We start from the raw sequence: 15,352 nt of genomic DNA on the forward strand, positions 1-15,352 counted from the left end.
TTCTTGTTTCCCAAAATTACTTAAAGCCCCTCGCTGGTCCTTAAGACAAGTGGGTACCAGGCTGATTCTCTAATAGACAAATCTGCTCTGGTGATGTATACAAAAATACCTGCAGTGAGAGCAAGAGAGCATCATTAACGATCTGTAGCCTCCCAGCCAAGCCAGTAGGTTCAGTAGACTTTGCTTTTTAGCATTACTACCTGGGTACTTTTACCTAGCAGGATGTGAAAAAAAGAATCAGAGCAGAGTGCTAAAACACCTGCTAATTAACTTTATTTAACTTCCTGTGAACAAGCTATCGTTTGAAATAATGCGATGCAGGAGACCTCTAAACCTTCATGTGCTGTCTCCTTTTCAGACCGCTTTGCCCCAGCTGCCCACTTTCAAGCCCTGGGGACCTGTTTGCTCTTGTTGCCAACACTGACCTTTCATAAAGAGCTGGGTGCTCGGTGCCGGTGCTTCCGCAGGTGTTGATGTACCAACACAGCCCAAGGCGAGGGGCACTGAGCACAGGGCTGTCTCGCTGCCTGGGCCCCAGGGGCAGGCAGGTGCTGGTGCCCAGCTTCCAGGGAGAACACACAGGCCAAAGCATTGCAGAGTAGTGTAACTCTAAGTGGGGTGGCCACAGCACACATAATAACTTCTCCCTATAAAAGGTCTCTGGATCTATCATTTTTGCCACAGAAATCACCATTTCTGCATAGTTCTGTTTTTCACAGGCTCGTCTGCAGAGGTGTAATATTGAAGCCGGTCCGTTTCCCAGCTGCTGTGTCTGGCTGCGTTATTGCATTGCTCTGGGAGATCTCTTCCTGCCTTTTCTGTGCATCCCAGCAGAGACAGGAGTGAGCAGAGCTGTGTAATTTCAAGCACCCTGCAGGGGGGCACTGCATGTGTACTCTAGAGCTTAATTCAGCTCTCTCATCTTGTTGCTTTCCTAAGTGTAACCTGGAGAATTTCGAAGAGTTTTTCACTTTGGAAACACCTATTATGTCTAACAAGCCTTCTAAGGAAAACAAAAAAGTTTATCAGAGGCTGCTTAGCATTCACGTATGAGTCTAGAGCCAAATAATAAAGGGGCCAGAGCTGGGAGAGGAGACAATTCAGAACTTTGGGCTTTTGGGACTATAGTTGAATTACTAGATAGCACTTCTATTTACTCAATCTACATTTTTCCCTTTCTGTGTGCGAGCATTTTCCTCAGGATACACATATTCCTGTCTCTCACCGCAGTAGCATTGCATGTTAACCGTGCTAAGTTTTAAAAACCTCCGGGCTATTTGGTTGAAATACTGAACAACTACAGATGCCTGAGAGACGCTGAACCAAAGTATTTCCTGGATAGTTTGTCATTGGAAAGATTCATTCTCATAACATTTAAACTTTTTTAAAACTCTACTGTTTCTTTCAGCAGGATGGACATGAAGTATTTTATAACTAAGCACAGCAATTTCAGAAGGAAGCTCTGATTTTGAATAAAATGCTCAATGGTGCAGCCACTTGCTCAATGGTGACACGCCGCCACCGCTCGCTGGCCCCGCAGCCCGGGGACTGAAGGAAGTTCACACCCTTGACAAGGGCTTTGTTCCCCTCCCGCTGGCTGAAGACCAAGTGAAAGCGGTGCAAAGGCGCTCTTTGTCACCGGGGCTAGACTTGTCATTCTTTTGGAATGAAAGCATATAGAAACACAGAAATGGATGGGAGAAAGAAACCGTTTCCCACTGACTCCATTGCAGCCCTTGCAGTCTACCCTTAACCCTGCAAATATATAGTGTGTGTAGTTCACTGCACAGATATCATTCTGTTCTTAAACTGATGTGTATTACTACCACCCCGTACTTCGGCTAGCAGGCTGTCATACATGCTAAGTATCCAATAAGAACTTTTCCTTTCTAAATGCAGCATAAAGCCTCATGGTGTCCCCACAAAGCTCTGTATTTATCTCCCTCAGTTACTTGTATTCTGAAAGCAGATCTCCTGTCAAACTCCTTTTTTTCTCCCCTGAAGGCAGAATATTTTATGCACATCAAGCAGTTCCTCATCAGGCATTTCCTCCGCCCTCAAGTTACTGAACTTTTCTGGAGAGTTTCCAAGACATGGCTAAGGTGGGTTGTTTTTCTTTCCTTCTCTCTCCAGACTGCAGCCGAGAGTTGAGCACAACTTTCCAGACAAACAGCCATATTCAGTGGCACCATTGTTTCCTGAACTCTGTGGTTAATCCCTTTGCTGATACACCTGATGACTCGCTTTCCTTTCCTTGCAAATGAGTCCTCTCTCACGTTTGTGCAATTTGCTCTCACCATCTCTCCTAAGCCCCAGATCTGGGGAACTGCTTTCCACTGTTCATCTGTAAATGCATTTGTTTGAAACGTCTTTTTCCCTGTGCAACCTTCTACTTGAGGTCCCATTTATCTAGGTACAATCTGCTGCAGGGTACGAGCTGTTTCCTTACAACACCCTGGTAACTATTGCCCCACTTTTTACACACACTCTTATCCAGCAATTGTTATTCCAGGAGACACCCTGCCATCGATTTCAAATTTCCTGATTTATGGTCACTTCCCCTTTGCTCCGTTGCTCCAGCATTTACATGAATTCTTATTCCAGCTGCAACACTTCTAGCAGGTGGCACAGCATAAGTAGATACTTCACCCGCTACAAGAAATTCAGTGATCTTGCATGATTGTCCATAAAGTGCAGCAAATAACCAAGACAAGTGTGATGTAGCTTCACCTGTTAGTTTCTTTAAAAAAAAAATATTCTTTACCTGTAGTTGACATGGTTATGTTAATCCCTGGATATTTTAACATCTTACTGATTAAGACCTTGCAAAACAAAACCAAGAGAAGCAAAATCAGTATAATTCCAATAATTCTGAGTTGTCTCCACATATCCAGCTTTATCTCTGAGAGTATGTTCTGTTTCATGACCCCAAGAAAGTGATGCCATGGGACAAAAAAAAAACCAAAATGCTCTCATTTAGAAGAAAAGGCGGGGGGGGCGGAACCAGGAGGGGGACAAAAAAAAGCATCATTCTTTCCTCATTGGCAAAGAATTCGAAACTAGCAGTTTATCTACCTGGAGAAGGGAGGAAAGAATTCCCCAAACTGATAATCAAAAATAAAATGAGGGCAAGATATTCTGCCTAGGCATTTGTTAAAGTAAGGGGCTGGAGAGGGGGATGAAATGCACAGTTTTCTTTTTTACTTTCCTTCAAGGAGTGAATGAAAAATTATTCTGCACAGCAAGAAAATCACTTGTGATATAATTCAGAAAATATATTGTTTCCTTTAGAAACATCTTGCTCAACACTTGATTTCACATTTTCATTCCTTAGAGATCACAATTCTTTGCATTTTTACATCTCAGAGTTCACCACCTTGTGGTTTTGAAGTACAAACAACATCATAAATATTATTCCTAGCATTAGAAAAAAAATCAAGTAGATTCATGTTCTTCCACATAAATGACAAGGTAATAAAAACAAGTTATATGGGTGACTAACTGAAGTATTACGCTAACATTTCTTGGCACTGTAGGTATATCATGATTGCTATACACGGAGGTAATCAATACTGAGTAAATGCATGTTAAAGTTAACATCCCTAGGCCAGAGTTTCAATGAAAGGTCATTCTACCTTTGTTAGTGTGGAAAATTTTACCTCATGTTAAGACACTTTCTTTCTAATGAGATCTCCAGGATTCACCTTCTTTCGACTACAGGCAGAGGGGATGATTTAGTGGCATGCGTGCGTTCTTTCATTGTATATACTATATGCTTTGTACATATAGCATTTATTATGCGTATGTCCATAGATGGTCTGTAAGATGTGTATATTGCATATATTTCTGTCTGAAGATTTTAAACACACTTGTTCTATGCTGGAGACAAGAGTGCATTTGCACGAGCACCTGGAGAAGCAAATGCCATAGCCCCAAGGGCCCTGTACACCAGCGGGCGGAAAGGCCCGGTCCCTCCCTCCCTCCTCCCAGAGCTCAGGACTGCCTTGGACCCGTGGCCGGGGAGCTGCCGCAGCACCATCCGGGGTTGGGGCTGAGCAGAGGGGGCACGTGTTCCTGACCCCGCCGCCAAGCAAGGTGCCCTTCCTTGACTCGTGCAGGTAGGAAGAATCGCGCTCTGTGTGTCACCTGTTTACAACCTGAGTCAGACCTACCCACAGCAAAGCTCATTTGTTCCTGAGCTCTGGGTGGTTCCTTTCGGAAAGGAGAAAAAGAACAAAGACTTCTTTGAAAATAAATTTATTTGAGCGTAAGAAACTGGGTGAAGCAAAAGTTCTGAGAGGGTTCTTATTGAAAATTATGTTTTGCTTGTATAACCTTCCACTTACAACTTGTTTTGTTTTATTTATAACTTAACCTCTTCCATTCAGGCAAATCCTAAATTCCAGCTGCCTCTTAACACCAGCAGTAGGGCAACGCAACAAGGACCAGATCCCAATGACATGGGAAGGCTACAACCTTACCTCTCCCTGCTTCTGTCAGGAATTAAATTCCCAATAATGTTAATATTTAAATTACCATAACTGGACATACAGGCCGTGATCTCGCTTGGATGAGTAAGGCAAATCACACTACGCCGAACTGGCTGCGGACATCTCCTGTGGACTCTGTTTTGATTACGCACTGTTCAGACATGCAGCTACCCTCCCGAGCTATACAAGTTGTTTGATATTTTTAAACAGAGCCCAAGACTGAAAAGAAAGCTAACCTTCAGAGAAGAGCTCACACCATGCAGTCACCTGGGTGGGAAACTTCCCTCTTTGTCCCTCTAACATCGCCAGTGTTCCCCATCAGCCTCGGAGGGATGGCTTGGAAAGGGCTTGTACCAGCTTCACCTATCCTGAGCTGCTGGAATTCCTTCTGTCTCAGGTGCTCTGTGTGTAAATGGCTGCACGCTCCATGAGTAACAGCTTCAGCTTCCTTTCCTGCCCTGCCTGTATGCTCTGCACCCTGCACAGAGCTGGGGTGAACATCAGCCCTCTGTTCAGAGGGTTCCCTTGCACATCCAATGCTTTGCTCACACAGATCTAGCCCAGGGTCTGCATGATCACCATTCAATGAAGTCTTAGTTTAGAAGAAATCAAAGAGGGGAAAAAAAAAAAAGAAGTTGTCTTCTTTTATCTGGAAAGCAAATGCAAAATTTGTTCTGGACACTTGAGCAGTCAGTTCATGTGGCATATCTACAATGAGATCCGCAACCACAAAGCGTTCAGATAAAATGCAACAAGGCAGTGAACTGCTGTGACACTTTTATTTCAAATATCTAACATCTAACAACAAATGCCAAGCATACTGCTTTGTAAAATTACAGAGAATGTAAAATGGAAAGAGAAAACTGACCTCAGGAAAGGGAACAGATAAAGATCCTGCTTTTGAGAATGATGCCAAGCAATAACATCCCATCCTGGCCCCCGCACAAGATCTGGAGTGTTTGCTTCCCTTGGCAAACTGTATAAAATCACACTTCTTCCAGCTTACAGTTACACTCTAAACAATAACTGCTTTGGGGCAGACTTAGGCTCTGAGATCTCCAATTAAATGCCCTGCTATCCAATTTACATATAACACGCTGGTGAACAAGAACTGACTCTTAATTTCTTTGGGGAATGCGTCCCTCGGAGTCTTTCCAAGCACTGGTAATGACAGTGTTATTTTGGATGGCTTTTCTGTGCTGCATGGGAGTGTTTACATCACCACCAAAAGAGAAGAAACAAATGATTAGTGCTTTTATAACTTCTTAAAATCTCATTATTCCAGGGAATTAGAGAGTCAGTAGATTCACTGGAGGTGAGATGGGTGGAACAAGACACTCTCACAACGAGACCCTGCTCTGGTACGTGCTGTGGAGGAGGGGTGGCACCAGCAAGCGCAAAGTGTCCATGCTTCCTTCTCCTCTTGCAGCCAAGCTGAGGCAGAGGGCTAACCTCACAAAGGAGCCAGGATCATATGGGGTTTTTCAAAATAGGAAAATTTTCCAATTACATTCTTAATGTCATTACATTTCATACAAAGTGGCTTTGTCTTTGGTCATTCCTCAGCCCACAGCAGCAGGTATATACTTCCCAAAGATTACATTTTTCTCCAGTAATTTAGTCCTGGATCCTGAAAGGCACCTAAGCATGGCTGAGGATCTAGACCTGTATGTCTGAACAAGATTTAGATGTTTTAGTGTTTAGACATCTATGATTTAGTGAATAAATGTCACAACTATTCACACTGAGCAAAAACACAGCTTTGATAGTCAGGTGTTCAAAATCTGCACTACCTGGGAGTCAAAGATCTCATTTTCCAAAGTGGTTCAGATGTACCAAAGTCACGCTGCAAACTAATCACAATTCCTCATCCTTGTATAACTTTGTCATGGAAATTAACTCTATCCCAGCCAAAACCAGCACAAATTTTTTGCTTAAAACCTACATTTTCAAGTTTTCTCTTCCTTTAAAGACTGCCTATTACTATGCCCAGCTCTGCTTTTCTTGCTGAGCATTGATCAAATTGTCAGTATATTAGTACACTCAAACAGCTCTGTTATGGTTATCAAAAATATTACACATGCCAAAATACTTTGAATGACAAAGTGAAAAACATTCCCAGCACCCCGAGATCCCCATGCGCTGTATGCCTTGTGAAGAATTGGCCCAAAATAAAATTATGTGGGTGGTTATTACTAGCACCAGATCGGTAATTTGGCAATTACTAGGAAGCGCATCAGCCCAGGCAGAGCTGTGGCATTGAAAATCCCCAGGGTGAGAAGTGGGATGGAGCACAGATCCCTGGGTAGCCACGATGCTTTAGACAAGACGTGCGTGACACAGAGCACTTGAGTTCAGCCTGGACACAGGTGAAGTGAGCATTACCTACTTGCTGCTGAAAACTACTTTGCCCCACAGAAAAATAAAGCAAAGGCAAGAACCCTGCACTTGTCATAATGAAAGCCCTGTGAGAAGAAGTCTGCAAAAGAGGCTGTAAGTGTAAAGCTTAGAAGACAGCACAGCCTCTGGTTTTAGGCTTCTGTGCTTTCCGGACTTCACTTTTTCATGAATGTAAATAACAGCAAAAAAAATCCCTACCTCAATATAAGCTTTCACTCAAGTGTAACTATTCATATGGATCTTCCATAAAGGACCCCCCTGCCTCCATCCCTAGCTGTCCCAACACCATTTCAGCTTCTAGACCAGTATTATCTAGCCCTGGCTCCCATTTTACTGCACTTTCTGCTCAGCAAGCAAGAGCAAAGTTTTTTGTTTCCTATACTGACACCTGGAAGAGCAACGCAGCTCTCACCACATCCCCAGCCTTTATTCCCTGGGAATATTTCCCACAGAGAGTCTCACACCCTGTGTCCCCAACAGGAAAAGTAATTTTCCTACAAAAGTGAAGCGCTGGGATTTTCAGGGGGATAATGTCACGGGCGTTACACCCAGGAGATAACATTTCAGTGGCCATCTCTGGCCCCGGCACGGCTGTGGAAGGTGTCCAGCAGCAGCGTGTAGCCCAGCAACCTGCCCCAAACACCGAGCACTTCCAGGAAATGGAAAAGAAACACAGCAATTTTAAACAACCCTTTCACAGGTCCCACGGGACTGGGAAGAACTAGTGGATGAATCACTGCTCAGAACACATGTCTTCAAGGAAGTCAACAGAAAAATAAACGGGCTCCAAATGTCATAATTGGCTCCCTGGGGGCTGAGGGGGTCTCTTTACTGAAGGCTACAACCGTGTTTCAGCCTACAGCCGTACCACCCCGATCTGGATGTACGCAGGAACTGCCTTAGTCACAGTTTGGGCACAGGGGTCTGTAAGGAAAGGAACAGCGTCCGGCAGTGAATGATCTTGCTGACGCGGCACAATGTGTTGAATCAGTAAGAATATCTTTGTAGTGTTGCAATGCTTTTCTCATTTACGTGTGCACTGAGTATGCAGCAAATAGTTTTGGCAACAGGCATTGTTAATCCAAGATATGCTCCTCCTTCAAGATTTATTTTTTTATGCTTCCTATTAATATCTGCCACAGCCGTTCTGCGGTTTCTCTGAGTTATCACTAAATGTTGACCCTGAAATTACAATATACTGTTGACGCTGTTGTCTTAGGAGAAGCCATAGAGCTCAAGAACAGTTCGTCAGAAGTCCAGTTCCCAAACAGCAACTCACTCCAAGGGCTTGTCAGGTGCTCCTGCGCTCCCACCCGAAGGGCGGCTGGTTGTTCTCATCACCTCTCAGCTAAGGGATAAGCAAGAAAAAACAGGGGCAAACCCAAGGAATTAATGTCTGCAATTCCTTTTCTGATCAACAACTGCAAAGCTGCTTCAGACCTTGGACACTCTCTGGCTTCACTAACAGATCGTCTTTGTTTTAATCTAAGAAAAGTCTACTGCAGCCCACTTCAGAAAAATGGAAAAATATCCAACGTATTTTCAAATCTATGTTTTTATTTAATTAGACAGATGGATCAGGGAAACCTGAACTGCTTAAAGTGTCAGCAAGACTGACCTGAACAAGGCTGCCCTAAACTCATGCTCCCTCTTTCCTTTGCTGACAGATGGAAACACAGCAAAAGTAACTGAAGGGAAAAAAAACCATTTTCCTAACACCTCACAGAACTAGTGGAAAGCTTTATAAGCTAATATTCAAGGTGGATTATAAATATCTCAACAGGTTAGGTCGTACCTTTGCTTTCATATCTAAAATTTTGTTCCCTTCTCAAGCTCTCTGACGACCCTGTGAATGAAAGTGAGCTCTTAGAGGACATTGTCATCTAAACCCTCACAGCACAAACCTCATGAACCAAACGGAGAGGAATTGTATTGGCCAGTGTAATTGTACAGTGTCTAACACAGAGTATAAACAGATACCTACAGACTTGACATATCTGTAGTACCCGATACATACATACATATATATATATAAAAGTTTACAAGCATGCACAAACACACATATGCAGCCCACACCAAAGTCACACAAATTGTGGGCCAAGATCAGGTGCTATATCATGAGTTAAACTTTTTATAACTTTTACCCGGACAAAACCACGGCTTTTCCTGTGATAAACAATAAAATTGTTTCAATCAGTGAGAGATGGGCTATGGGACTTCCCTGGGTCCATTCCCATCCCACTGTCTGTGATTTTTGGTGTTGTTCTTCCACCATCTCATGTTAATGTAACAGCAGATTTCTGTTACCTTCTCTAGCTCCTTTAAAACTTTCTTTAATTCCAGTGACGTCACATCATGATCCGGTCTTCTACTTTCAGGTACCTTCATTACTTGTACAAGAAAGTGTTTTGTACCACACTTGTTGTGAGCAGTTAGATAATTCCTGCCAAAAATCTGTCTGAGTCAAGAGCTGGTGCTTGTGACTCTTTCACTGGGATTGCCAGGCATTTCCTTTTTGGATCAATAGGCTGCCTTCATAAGTGAAATATTAATATCAAGCCCTCTCCATTCTAAGTGTCTTGTCAAGAAGACACTTTTTTATGCCTAAACCAAATTTACTCTGCTCCTTCTAAAATGCTGCACTCACTGCAAATATGCAAAGCTGCTTATTAGAATCCAGAAGGCTAGAAAAAATATTTTATTAAAAATAAATACTTATAACAGCTGCATAATCTCAGCGAAACCTAATCTATCCCAGTAGATTTTGGTTCTCTTTATAATTGCAAAGTTGCATACAGAAAAATATTTCTACTTGCCTACACCGGAAGTTCATAAAGGTGCTGAGTTTGTAACATGACTTGTGACAACCAGCTAGAGACACTTCCTTCTACCTTTGTATGCAACGTGTTTCTGTGTGCCTTTTTATTCCCAGTTCCTCAGTTACGGTAAAACACATGCAGATTTGACAATCTGCCCTGCCATTGCAACCAGAGCCCTGAGCAGTGCCAGTGTTCACAAGGAGGCAATTGCACAACTCACGCGTTTTAGCAAGGTCACACTTCACTGATTTAATACTACGAAACCACCTAATTACACTGGGCTCCACCTAGGAGGCCGAATGAAGGCTCTGCATGAGTAATATGAGGTTAAATCTGTAGTCTTCTGCTCTGACACATGTTCACAGTGCAAAATGGGGATTGCGATTATGCCCAAGAGGAAACATGGGTTAAAAGTACCATCCTCCCTGCTTTTGCTGTGTCCAGTGATGTATTACCAGGCAAAACCACGCTGCTCTCACAAGAGCTTTATAAAATCCCCTGCTTTCTCCTTTCTGTCCATTAACGCATTTTGCCTTGCCTGTGCTTTATCTGTGCAAACCTGCAATTGCAATCTGCACAGGGCCAAGCACTGACTGCTGAAAATGCTCAGCTACTATGGAGGTACTTTATTTTTCTCCATCTCTGTCTGCAGTTTGTGCATTATGCCAAAGTTACAGCAGTTAAAAATACATGTTTAACCGTCTAAAGAAACCCTCTATAATATGGCATAGCAGAATATACAGAAACAAGAGCAATAAACGAACTTGTATTCAGCTGCTCAGTTTAAATCATGGCTGTGCTACACCAAATTACCTTGGAAAACACTTTCAGTTTAACTCAGGTCGGTACAAAGGTCCAGTTATTAAAATTAAAACTGATGTATTATTGTATAGAAGCCAATATTCAGCAGACTGCTTGAACCTAATCTCCTGTTTCCCAAACATGTGAGATAGATAGAAAAACCCAAGAAGGATACAATCAGCAAAGTCTTTATTCAAAGTGAGCATTAACAGTACTTAACAAAACATTCATTAGAAATTAACCTGGAAGATGCTGCTGAGAGAAATCTGCTGTTAAAAATTAGCATGCCTCTGTCATAAGCAGCAATTTATGCATGCATTTAACAAGTTTTAGTCCTGTTGTGATGAGATTTCATTGTACCCTTAAAATATTACCACTAGAACATACATGCTTTTAATATTGATACCAGTTACCTTATTGAGGGGGCTGATGGAACCGGGGGCCGGTAGCGCAGTGGTGGGGACGAGCCATAGGTTTTGCCAGGGAAAGGAAAAGGGTTTGGTGGCAACGAGAGGTCATCAGCATTTCCCATTATTGTGCTTTAAATACGCTCAGCGTTCGCTCCCCTGCTATTGTTTTTCACATTCACCTTTGGAAGCAAGGTCAGCCAAAATGTCAGTATAGGTTTGAGCTATCTGCGTGGAAAACTGCAACAATCATCATGTCTTATACAGAAAAACAGTTAAAGTTCTTCCCCTTTTTTCTTTGACACAGTAATTTCCTTTAAATCATCTAGATTTGTTTGGACAAGACCAAGAATGGAATACTACCCTCAATTAAAAATACTTTCAAAAGGAAAGGGTGGATGCAATCAGGGATTCAGGAAGGAAATCTTAAGCACAATATTCACAGCAATACTTCAATGATGTGTGTTACACCTCTGCCAATATATATTTTTTTTTTGCCTCAGATACGTGTGTGAATATATTTTGATTGTGAATGTATTACAGATCTGACGCCCAGTCCTACCTAACAGCAGATTATAGCATCAGGCCCTTAAACTGGCAGCAAATCATTTCATCTGAGATGTCAATACAGATATATCAGCACATTATAATAACATCTAATAACAATGATATCAGGAAGAATAAAATTCCACAATTGGGAATGCAGTTTTTCTTAAAAAAAAAAAAAAATCAGCAAAACCTGAACATAGGTTTACGCTGCAACCCAAGCCCCACATCTCATGCTGTCAATGATTTAGTACAGACACTCTGACATTAAAAAGCAACTCCCCCATAACAGAAAAACAGCAGACAGTTTTGTTTGACACACAGCATACAACTTCTGATCAGAACTTGCCCTATCCCAGGCTTTCATTGCGAATGTATTAGTGTCAGCAAGAGCGCCAGAGATCTTCTGACAGAAAATGTCAAATTTGCATCTGTGAAATATAAAATATTAATCTGGCTCTGCCATAGATTGCATTTTCTTAAAGACTTGGGAGGGTATCAAACCCAAATCCCTGACATTTCAGTTTGATTTAGTGAAACAGCGAAATAATTTTCCAGATCACATTGTATTCCCTGTCAGAAGCTGCTTAGCTAACGAGTTAGATGCATTTTGCTGGTGATAACGAACACAGTGCTAGGAAGGCTGGTCATCAGATGAAAAATAATGTGTTCTACAAATTGCAGGAGAAACCCAATGACTGCCCCATGCAGTGCCCTTGTGGCCAAGAAGGCCAACAATATCCTGGGGTGCATTAAAAGGAGTGTGGCCAGCAGGTCAAGGGAGGTTATCCTCCCCCTCTGCTCTGCCCTAGTGAGACCACATTTGGAGTGCTGTGTCCAGTTTTGGACCCCCCCAGTTCACAAGGATGTGGAACTGCTTGAGCAAGTCCAGCCGAGAGCTACCAAGGTGATCAGGGGGCTGGAGCATCTCCCTTATGAGGAAAGGCTGAGACACCTGGGTTTGTTCAGCCTGGAGAAGACACAGGGGGGAATCCTATCAATGCTTATAAATGTGTGAAGGGCAGGTATCAAGAGGATGGGACCAGAGTCTTTGCTGTGGTGCCCAATGACAGGCCAAGGGCCAATGGGCACAAGTTGGAACATGAGAAGTTCCACCTCAACATGAGGAAAAACCCCTTCCCTGTGCGGGTGCCAGAGCAGTGGCACAGGCTGCCCAGGGAGGCTGTGGGGTCCCTTCCCTGGAGACATTCACACCCTGCCTGGACACGGCCCTGTGCCCCCTGCTCTGGGTGTGCCTGCTCACGCAGGGGGTTGGATGAGGTGATCTCCAGAGGTCTCTTCCAACCTCTGCCATTCTGTGATTCAGTGATTTTTGTCTAGATCTAGATGTGAAAAAAAAAACCAGAAAAAATAGGTCTGTGGATTGTGCTGGAGCTGGGCATAAACATCTCCTGATCTATATTAGTATGCCAATCATTTCCAGAGAAACTGATTTAAGATCACGTTCCCCATCAGTAAAATATGAGTAAAAATCTGTAAAATTATTAGATCTTGATGTACCAATCTGCTGATGTGCAAAATCGGAGATCAGGGTGTAGATTGAAAAAAAAAACTGATAAAACACGTTGAATATTTGAATATACCAAAGGCTTGTTTTCCCAGACCAGCACTTCTGTTTAGACTACACATGATATTAAACATTTCCCATTTTCCTTTGCTCTATTTCTCATAGAAACTCTTTAATATAAAGGAAAAATGCTAAATATCGATGCCTATTTCATCATTTTTGACCAAACACATAAAACCCATTTTTCAACGCCATGTAGGGAGAGGTGACCACACCAGTGGCCAGTTCGCTCCCAGCTGTAGCGTGATGCAGTTGTGCAGTACTGAGCTCACGGCAGCGGGGGTTTGCCAGATTACACAAACTCACTTAAATTTAACAGCACTGAAAGCTGAAGAACTTTCTTGTAGTCTCTCCAACTGGCATTAATATCGCTGAAAATTACCATTTAGTGCTCCTCTACTGTTCTTCACAAACCGTTTTTAACTTGAGTTCTAAATGGCTGAAAGTCTTTTAGTCAGTCTTATTATGGGATCAAAGCTGCTGCTGAGATCATAGCTTTTGTTGTGACTTGGATTTTTTTCAGCATAAACAGTGTTTCAGTAAGTATAATGTTCATGAAAAGCACATTGGCCATGCTGAAGTCTGTGCTTTGTAAGCGTTTCTCCATATTTTTTTTTACTCCACTGTCATCCAGCTGATTAAGCCCATCTACGTAATGTGGAGAAATAAAGACAATAGTTCTTATACGTTTACATGAGGAAACAAGTACATATTTGTTGAAACAGTATGACTAATCAAGAAAAAAAGATCATTTTCTCAGTAGTTCTGGGAGCGCACGGTAATGCACAAAAGAACAAAGAAGGAATTATTCCTGATTAGAACTGAGAAAATGAGATTATAATGAGATGAAGCAATGATAAGAAAACTGTCATTGACCAATAAGAGATGAGCTGAGAAAACAAACCATTCAGTAGTACATAAAGGAGATGATACATATATGAATTATTTAAAGAACTGGACACAGTTGCTCTGATAATTTTATTCCATATTCTATCTAATCTATCCATCTATCTAATGCTCAGAGTAAAAATATAGTTCCAGTTTCTTTTTTAAGTCATGTAAGTAGTATCTACAATAACCAAATATGACCCTCACAATATATTTTTAAAAAATCATAATATGGTTTTAGAAGGCCCTGAAGAGTAATCTGCCTTTATTGCTACTCAGGGTGGTCAATCTGCTGCAGGACTGTATCATCTGGTATTACAGGAAGCCCTGCAGAAGAGTAAAATTAGCAACCTGCAAATTGTCATCACACTGTTTTATAGGTGAGAGCTGAAAACTGGGTAATATCTCTAGTAACATAAATACAGATTTCTGTATTTAACTTTGAGCAAACCTTAAAAAAAAAAAGTAAGCACAAAATTCTGGTTGTGAAGATAAAATGCCACACATAAACCAATTAATCTCTGAAATGCCTCCCTGCAACAAAACTTGTTACCAGAGAATTAACAATAAAGCCTACCTATTTTCCAGCCTAAGTAACATCCCTAGCTAATCAAGGGAAACTTTCAGTGAGGAAGTTGTGGGGGTTTTTTTGTATGTTTCATCTTTTTGTCTGAGAGATGTCAGAAATTATGAAAAAAAAAAATACATAAAATTAGGATCACCTTTTAGATCTGTCTGCCCAGAACGGTCTGTCCAGGAATGACAGCGTAGGACTGTCCCTGGCTGTGCTTCTGCCAGTGTTTTGCCAGCTTTGGCTTTCAATGAGACGAGGCAGGGACCTTGCCCCTCAGCATCCAGGGCTCCTGGGGAGAGCTGCCACCTGCAAACGGTCACTGCAAAGGACAGAGAGAACAGTGGCCCCAAAGGAGAGGACAAATGGGAGAATACAGTGAGCAAGACATGGAAAATGTTCTTGCTCAATGTTCTCCTCTCAGTTTTAAACACGTCACCTTGCAAGAAAGATGGTTTGTGGTACAATGTTGTGGAATTTAGTGTAAGAATTCACTCATTTGTTCCCACCTTGGTTAAAACACTGAGCTGTCATTCCCTTATTGTGCAAATATTTAATGCCTTGTTTAAACATTGTGCAACTAAACACTTCAAAAATTATTGTTCTGTTGCAATAGTTATTTAACAGTGACATACATTGAATCTTTAGAAAACCAGTGTCAAAAAGCACCAGTATTTCAAGGCGATTTTTATTGTATCAGCAGCCATGAGTAAATGTTAGCCTCAAACAAATCAAAATAGTCTGGGGGGGGGGAGGAGGTGAGGAGTCGTGACTTAGCGTCCATCTGGATCTGCTGGGAGGAGTTTCACATGAACAGTGCTTTAGAGGCTTCACTGTAGACC

The sequence above is a fragment of the Phalacrocorax aristotelis genome, chromosome 7 (assembly GCF_949628215.1).
Source record: "Phalacrocorax aristotelis chromosome 7, bGulAri2.1, whole genome shotgun sequence".
NCBI classification, from domain to species: Eukaryota; Metazoa; Chordata; class Aves; order Suliformes; family Phalacrocoracidae; genus Phalacrocorax; species Phalacrocorax aristotelis.